Consider the following 9,256-nt stretch of genomic DNA (forward strand, 5'->3'; position numbering starts at 1 on the left):
AAAAAAAAAAAAAAAAAAAATTAGTTTGTCTCCACAAATTGGAAAACTGCAAAGTTCTCATGCTCATACCTTCTTGAAATTTAAATGTACTTTTCATTCTCAAGGTGGAGAATTTGGAGTTTCTTGAGGAAAATTAATTTTTAATGAAAGCATGACATTGTTTTCAAACAAACTTATTACATATCTAAAGTTCATTCCAACCCCCACCACCCTCTGCTTTTTTTAAAAAAATAATTTCACCTTTTATTTTAGATTCAGGGGGTACATGTGCATGTTCGTTACATGAGTATCTTGCACGATGCTGAGGTTTGGAATAAGAAAAATCCTGTCACCCAGGTAGTGAGCATGGTATACAACAGATCCCTTTTCAACCCTTGCTCCTCCTTCCTGCCTTCTCTAGGAGTCCCCAGTGTCTACTGCTGTCATTCAATGTGGAGTATTTGTAAAGAATATAGAGTTTAATTAGGAACTATTAGGTTGGTGCAAAAGTAGGTGCAGTTTTTGCCATTACTTTCTTTTTTTTGAAATGGAGTCTCCCTCTGTTGCCAGGCTGGAGTGCAGTGGTGTGATCTCAGCTCACCGCAACCTCCACCTCCTGGGTTTAAGTGATTGTCCTGCTTCAGCCTCCAGAGTAGCTGGGACTACAGGCATATGCTACCACGCTTGGCTAATTTTTGTGTTTTTAGTAGAGACGGGGTTTCACCATGTTGGCCAGGATGATCTCAATCTCTTGACTTCATGAATCCACCTGACTCAGCCTCCCAAAGTGCCGGGAGTACAGGCGTGAGTCACCGTGCCCGGCATGTCATTACTTTTTATGGCAAAACCGCAATTACTTTTGCACCACCTAACAAAACTCAGAACGTCACATTTACTCAGAATGCATAAGAAATGGCATGCTAGTCACCATTGAGCCTCTCTGAACAAGGGAAAAGGTCAGCAGGAGGATTACTCGGCCAGTTCCAGGGCATGAATGTTGCCTTGGGAAGAAATATCTTGTTCTCAAAAAAAAAAATGCAATGGCTTTGAAGATTTTCCTGTTTTGAAATCCTATCAGTTCTAAAAATCAAGATATTTCCTCTAGCTTATTTATGTTAGAAGAATGTTCCTGATTGATATTTCTTTTACAAAGCCATTGAGCATCCTGGGATAAGGAGTTACACCAAGCTGCCTGTTTGGGCACAGGCTTTGCTATTTGCCTTTTTATTTCAGGTCCTTGAAAAGAAACTGACTCCTTGTTCTGACTCCTGGGCTACACATTTAAGCTACCAGTGGCAATGGAAAAGACTCCTTCTATTTTCAAAGATCCTGATTATTTCTTGTGCAATTACTCATTATTATTTGAGATTCAAGAAAATTAAGGCTTGTTTTTTTTCCTTTGCCGTGTTTTTTGGGCATCACACTTAAATTAGCACACTCTAATTCCAATACATCATAAAAATTTATGGAGAGATTGGTTCACAGAGAGGTTTAAGAGTGTGTCTTCATTTTAAAGGGAAATACTTACTTTAAAGTTTTATAGACATTGAGCTTCCTGCCTCTTTGGTAAGAAAATAGCACATTGTGAAATGAGTTTTTAAAACAAGCAACCGATTCTTCAACTGTTTTTTTCTTCAGCCTTATCTTTCCTGGTTATTTATGAGCCTGCAGTCATTCCAAGACACCATTGTAAATAAATTGTAAAATCTGGTGACATTTTTCAGGGTCAAATGCGTAAATGTAAATGAAATATGTTCTTGCCTCCAGCAGCCAATCTCTCATTCCTTAATGGAATAGAACCCAGATACATACCTATGATCATCAGGAGCTCACCTTTGTGTTGATTTAATCTTCCATTCAACTAATATTTACTGATGTCCTGTTATGTACTAAGTACTGAGGATATAGCAGTGAGCAAAACCAGTCATGGTCCTTGTCCTCATGCGGCTTACAGTGCGGGGAGAAAATTATATGTAAAAAGAAAACACAAGGAAATGCAACATAGAAAGCACAGGCACAAGGAAGGAGGGTATGGTTCTGGGAAGGCTTCTTGGTGGGAGCAACCAGACAGCAAAACGGCCTTGGCCAGGACAGACGTGAGTCTGACATCCAGCTGGCTGATGATGGAGCTACAAGTGGCTTCGCCTCCAGAATCTTGGAGAAGGGTACTGAGCCATTCACCCTTCGGTGAAGTCCATCCTAAAATTCAGTGCTAACTAAACAAACAGTTGTTTACTTTTTCTGTAAAGAAAACAGGGCTCCCCCTGTTGCTCACTCTGATATCCTCTCTCATGTATTCTTTCAAATCATTAGTTAACCACTTCACTCAGCACATGGTGACTTAGAACTGCAGTAGAACCTTATTCTCCAATGAGACTGTGGTAAAGTAACAGTTGATCACTTAAAATCTTTTTAAATTAATAATGGTTTTGTTTTTATTTTTATTTTTTTGATATGGAGTTGCACTGTCCCCCTGGCTGGAGAGTAATGGTCAATCTCCCAGCTCACTGCAACCTCCACCTCCCAAGTTGAAATGATTCTCCTGCCTCAGTCTTCTGAGTAGCTGGAATTCCAGGCATGCACCAACACGCCCAGCTAAGTTTTGTATTTTTAGTAGACACAGGGTTTCACCATGTTGGCCAGACTGGTCTCAAACTCTTGACCTCAAGTGATCCTCCCACTTCAGCCTCCCAAAGTGTTTGGATTACAGGCATGAGCCACCATGCCTGGCCTAAATTAATAATATTTTTAAATGGCAACTCATAATTGTAAATATTTATGGGGTACAATATAATGTTTTGATACATTTATTCAATATGAAGTGATTAAAGCAAGATAACTAACATATCCATTAACTCAATTAATTATCATGTTTATGGTAAGACATTTAAATTTGCTCTCTCAGCAATTTGAAATATACTATTTATATTAACTATAGCAATGATACTGTGCAATAAATCTCAAAAACTTACTCCTCCTGTGTAAATGACACTTTGCACACTTTCACCACTATCTCTTCATTTCTTCTTCTCCTTTCCCTAACCAGTCTCTGGTATACCCTTCTACTCTCTACTTCTATGAATTTAATTTTTCAAAATTCTACCTATAAGTGAGATGATGTGATACTTGCGTTTCTGTGCCTGGCTTATTTTATTCAGCATAACGTCCTCCAGGTTCAAGTGCTACGTTAAAACAATACATGCATGAAAAATATCATTTTACCTCAAGATACACACACGCAGATGGGTTAGCCAGAGTTTGTAATGGAGAGGCAAGGACTTCTCTGTGAGTATGGACACTAACTGTAACACTGTCCGGTAGAACCCTCCAAGATAATGAAACATTCTATACCTGTCATAATACAGTCATCCCAAGCCATGTGCGGCTACAGCTGCATAGCACCCTTGTTATCTTCTCTGCACAGATCACATCCATATGCCTCCTCTCTGATATCAGTTTTGGTTGCTTTAAATGAAATGAGAACATAAAGAAACGGTGACATATTCCAAGAGCAGAATCCTCTTAAACTTGAATTTTTTTTTTCTAAATTTTTTTCCAGGTCTTTCACCACACCTAATCTGATTATTGCTTCCTTTAGCAATTTGCATCTTTTAGGTCTTTGATACCTCAGTGCCCATCTTCCCCTCCCACTCCTGCCTAGTTCCTCTCTTGAGATGGTTGGTTTCTTACCTGGACAGAGTGGGGGGTAGATGGGAATGGGTTCTAGTGGACAGAGTATCTGTAGAGTTTTCTTATTTTGAACTGGGGAAGAGCCATGAGACCAGCACCTGAAAACCTGGAGATAGAGATTGCTAATGACAGATTTGCAAAAACAGTGTGATCTGTGGGCTACAAGAACCCCTGAGGTGAGAGATAGTATCAGTCTTATCTCAGTATGCCCAGTATCCATGGCTCCTAGAGGCCATGAAGACAGTGAACAGATGAACTTAATTTTTCACATCTGTGAAGCCAGAAGAGCACAGAGACAGTCTGGCACAGAGGGGCTCTGCTTAGGCCCTCGGCATGGGACTGCTGTCTACCTTCTACCGCAGGCCCTCCCCTTTTCCACCTTCTTGCTACGGGAAACATTCCTTTATCTTCTACCGGTCAGAGGTCAGCCTCTACTTGGGGTCCTGTGATAAGGAGACCTCTGACTGTTTTCAAATAACATAGCAAGGGCAACTCAGCATCCAAAGAAAGACCAACCCAAACAAACAAAACACCTGGCCAGTGAACAGAAGCTTCTAAAGATAACAGAGAACCAAGGAAATAAAGAAGGACCCTTAAGGAGAATCAAATGCATATCAACAAGAATGTCTGGACCATAACATACAATTTCTCCATTGAACACGGTTGCCAGAATTAAAGCAACTACATTCAAACAAGTACAAGACACCCCATTAAATTTCAATTTCACATAAATAGTCAAGAAATTTAGTATATTATGTCCCATGCTGTAGCCAACATACTTACACTAAAATTTTATTCACTGTTTATCTGAGATTCAAATTTAATCAGTTCTGTACTTTATCTGGGAGCTGTTCCACTGAACAATTCGGTAGATGAGTTAAAGAGAGGACAGTCTTTGGAGAGATATGAACTAGTGACTAGAAAACACACTGAGAAAAAATTCTCACCACATGGGTCAAGCAACATGGTGGACAAATAAGAGGAAGGATGAGACTTGGGACCGGATCCAGGAGACCTATTATGAACAGTGACATGGACTTCCAGAAAAGAGGAAACAAAGGAGAGGGAATAATTTTAAAGGGTATAATACAAAAAATTATTCCTAAGCAGAAGAGACCCTGGAGTCTAGAGACTGAAAGGACTCCGGAGTTCTAGACTTGAGGAATAAAGAAAAACACTCACTTGGGCACGTCCTGGTAAGATTCCCAAAAGTTTAAAACAAAAACAAAAAAAAAAAGCTGACAAATTAATTGACAGAAAGTACACATTATCTGCAAAAAGAAAAACTAGCCTCTGACTTCTTATTGACAACACTGGAAGCCACAGGACAATGGAAATGACCTTTGCCAATAGCTAAGCAGAAAGCAACTTACAACTCTCTACTTATCCAAGATGGTATTCACCCACCAGGGCAAAAGAAGGAACCTGCTAACATGCAAGAATGTGAAGAGTATACCACCAGCAATTCCCACCTGAAGAAAACAATCAAGCAAAACTCTTCAAAAGAGAGAATTAGATTGAGATCTCAAGACATAGGGAAATGAGAGGAAAGAAAATGCCGATGAAAAATGAACCCAATATCGACAGGTTAAGTGGATGTTAATGGCTAATGGGGGATTTCGTAGTGTAAATGCTACGTAAGTCCTTTGGAAACAGGAGGGACATGCAGCAAGGAAAATTCCAATTATAATCTGGGACTAAAATCCTAGAGAATTCCAGGAAAATCTAGGAGTTATAGGTAGAGTAGGAGAAGAGATGTAAGAATGTTCCAAAGATCTCACCTTAAGGAGTGGGAAGGGGTGATGAGGAGAAAAGACAGAAAGGAATCATTTTAGAGGTTTCATCTCTTACAGGGTCAAGGGACACAGGGAGATGACCATAGTGGAGGAAATGCTGGAATCTCACTCGCAAAAAAAAGAAAAAGAAAAAAAAGTACATAGATGTCTAATGAGCACAAGAAAACAACACAATAGAACAAAAATTTTAGTCAAACGTCTAAATTAATAAGGAGAAAACAGAAGGAAAATAGAATGAATAGCAATCCATTGAAATCAGAAAATAACGAGGAAAACAAGAAGAGATATTGATAACTAATAATTATGAAGTAATACAAATTTTGAAGTAATGTAAAATATAAGATTAAGCATATCAGTCTTTATGCTAAAGAAAAGTTAAAAATAAAGGGATGGACAAACAGACACCAGGAAAACACAGTAAAAAACAAAAGAGGAAAGAAACCAATAATACCAGAAAAGATGGAATTTAAGGCTAAAAGCACCAAGCACAAAAACAGGGTCCGTATCTATTACTAATGCAATGATCCATATAGATTCTTGTTTTTGTGAAGCTAACTGCAGAAGCGAAGGAAAAAGACAAGCTCTTGGAACATATCAGAGCTCAGGAAATGAGACTGACAAGCAGGGTCTAGGGACAAAATATCAGAAGGAAGGTGAACAGTTAGAAATCAAAACTGACATCAGCAAAATGGTGGAATCAGAGCTTTCTACCGTCATCATGTCTCACTCCACAGAAGCATTAACTTTAACAATTACCAACAGAGACGAGTATGTTTGGGGAGTCGAGAGGCAAAGTTTCAGCACACTATTGGTGCAAAAACCCTGAGGCTAGGTGCATTGAAGAGGGTAACAAGAACAGTTAACACTATCCAAGTCTTCCCTCCTCCAAGGCAGCACAGCTCAGTGACAAAAAAGATACCCTTTAACCAAAATTTCTCCCGTTGGGAAAGTGAGAGCATAGTGGTGGTGAATGCCCAGCTTCCCCAGTCATGCAGGACATGGTTCATGAAGACCACTTCTTTCCCATCCCAGCCACAATACTGAGGTGATCGCCATGGCTGAGTAGTGGGGAGAGAATGTTCCTAGGAAGAGAGGCTGCAGATCCTACTAACCATTCCACAGACTCCGTCAGGAAACCCGTCCATGAGCCACTTGGGATGCCTTGCTTGTGGATCCCTCCCAACTGACCCATAGGCATCCCAAACACGGCTTATGCCTCAACCCCATCTTTCCCAGACCAGGCTCCCAAGCATGCCCCTGTGGACAGCACTGCAAGCATCTTACACACAGAGGCAGCTCAATTTTGTGGGATTGAAGGAACGTACACAATGTGAGGGTTTCAAGACACCATCCTAGGAAAAACAAACAGGAGACTTTGAGCACCTGGCCTGGCTGTGCAGGGTCAAGGGTAGACATACAGCCTAAGGAAATCCCATTAGAGGAGCTGGGCGCAGTGGCTCACACCTGTAATCCCAGCACTTTGGAAGGTCGAGGCGCATGGATCACTTGAGGTCAGGAGTTTGAGACCAGTCTGGCCAACAATGTGAAACCCCATCCCTACTAAAAACACAAAAATTAGCTGGGTATGGTGGCACAAATCTGTAGTCCCAGGTATTCAGGAGGCTGAGGCAGTAAAGTTGCTTGAACCCAGGAGGCAGAGGTTCCAGTGAGCCAAGTTTATGCTGCTGTACTCCAGCCTGGGTGACTGAGCAAGACTCTATTAAAAAAAAAAAAAATACCCTTAGAGGGAACAAGAGGTGTACAGTGGATGTATCCATAGAAAAGATCTAAGAGCGCCATGAAATTCCCAGCTATGCTGTTTGGTGGAGATACTTCTCTCCCAAGAACAGTCAGTAAAGACTGGAGGAGATGACCACTTCTTCAAATGTGAAGACAGCAACACAAAATGTAAAGAAGCATGAAAAATCAAGGAAAAGGAGAAGAGGGTGTGGAAAAAAAGAAAAGAAATCAAGAAAACATGACACCACCAAAAGAACAGAGTAATATTCTAGTGACCTACCCCAAAGATAAGGAGATCTATAATTCCCTGAAAATATTTCAAAATAATTTAAGAAAGCTCAGTGAGCTGTAAAAAAAAACAAAAAAACACAGATAACTCAACATTATCAAAAAAATAAATAAATGAAACAAGTTCAATAAAGAAACAGAAATCATTTTAAAACAACCAAATGAAAATTCTAGAATTGAAGAAAACAATGAATAAAATGAAAAAACTGCAGTAGAGAAGGGCAATGGCAGACTTGTTTAGGCAAAAGAGGTAATCTGTAAACTCAAAGACAGGTCACTAAAAAATATCTAGACAAAGAATAAAAAAGAAAAAAGAATGAAAAGGAATGAAGAAAGCCTATGAGATTCATTTGACGCCTTCGGAAGAGCTCCATTCACATTATAGAAGTCTCAGAAGAAGGTATAAAGAAAGGGGCAGAGTGCTTATTGAAAGAAATCGTGGCTGAAACCTTCCCATACCTGGTGAGACATATGGACATCCAGATATATGCAGCTCAAAAGTCTCCAATCAGGTCAACTCGAACAAGTCTTTACCAAAACATATTTTAATCAAACTGTAGAAAATCAAAGACAAAAAAAGGATTTGGAAAGCAGCAAGAAAGAAGAGGTTCCACATATACAAGGGAACTCTCATAAGGATATCATCAAATTTCTCAGCAGAAACTGCAGTCCAGGAGACAGTGGGATGACATAGTCACAGTGCTTAAAGGAAAATAACGGTCCAAGAATACTACACCTGGCAAAACTGTCCTTCAGAAAAGAAGAGATAAAGACTTTCCAAGATAAACAAAGCCAAGGAAGTACATCACTGCTAGACCTGCCTTACAAAAAATGCTAAATGAAGTTCTTCCAACTGTGACAAAAGAACACTAATTAGTAAGATGAAAACAAAGAAAACTATAAAATTCACTGGTAAAAGTGAGTATATAGTCAAATTCAGAATACTTTAATACTGTAATTGTGGTATGTAAATCACTTATAACCCTAGTATAAAGGTCAAAAGACAGAAGTATTAAAACAGTAATAGCTACAATAATGTGCTAATAGATACACAATATTAAAATATGTAAATAGTGACATCAAAAACATAAACTGTGAGGGAGAAGGAGTAAAAGTGCTAAGTTTTATATGCAATCAAAGTTAAGATGACATCAGCTTAAAATTAACTGTTATAACTATGAAATGTTTTATATAGGCCTCATGATAACCACAAAGCAAAAACCCAGAATAGATACACAGAAGATAAAGAGAAAGGAACGAAAGCACACCACTATAGAAAACAATCAAATTACAAAAGAAGACAGCAAGAGAGTGAGAAAGGAATAAAGCATCTTTAAAAAAAAATAGCCAGAAAATAATTAACAAAACAACCATAGTAAGTCCTTACCTATCACTAATTAACTTGAATGTAAATGAATTAAATGCTTCTGTCAAGAGATCTACAGTGGCTGAATGGACACAATAAAAAACAAAACAAAAAACAGGGCCATTTGGTTCAGGTCTGTAATCTTAGCACTTTGGGAGGCCAATGCAGGAGGATCGTTTGAGGCCAGGAGTTTGAGATCAGTCTAGGTAACACAGCAAGACCCTTTCTCTACAAAAAAAATACAAATAAAATGATTAGTCAGGAATAGGGGTATGTGTCTGTAGCTCTAGCTATCTGGGAGGCTGAGGCAAGGAGTTCAAGGTTACAGTAAGCTGTGATCATACCACTACACTCCAGCCTGGGTGACAGGGTTAGACCCTATCAAACAAACAACAAC

The 9,256-nt window shown here is 39.2% G+C and overlaps 1 long non-coding RNA gene across 1 annotated transcript in view; it reads right to left on the bottom strand.

Annotated features, from left to right (window-relative positions):
- Window positions 1-2,718: 2,718 nt before the first annotated feature.
- The window catches only part of LOC108313446, a 7,742-nt gene continuing 1,204 nt past the window's right edge, over window positions 2,719-9,256 (bottom strand). The window contains exons 2-3 of the long non-coding RNA XR_005202383.1: window positions 3,670-3,775; window positions 2,719-3,444 (exon numbers count right to left, since the gene is read on the bottom strand). This is a non-coding gene — a long non-coding RNA (uncharacterized LOC108313446). The remainder of the gene's footprint in view (window positions 3,445-3,669; window positions 3,776-9,256) is intronic.

This window comes from Cebus imitator, unplaced genomic scaffold (genome assembly GCF_001604975.1).
Source record: "Cebus imitator isolate Cc_AM_T3 unplaced genomic scaffold, Cebus_imitator-1.0 Scaffold137, whole genome shotgun sequence".
Taxonomy (NCBI): domain Eukaryota; kingdom Metazoa; phylum Chordata; class Mammalia; order Primates; family Cebidae; genus Cebus; species Cebus imitator.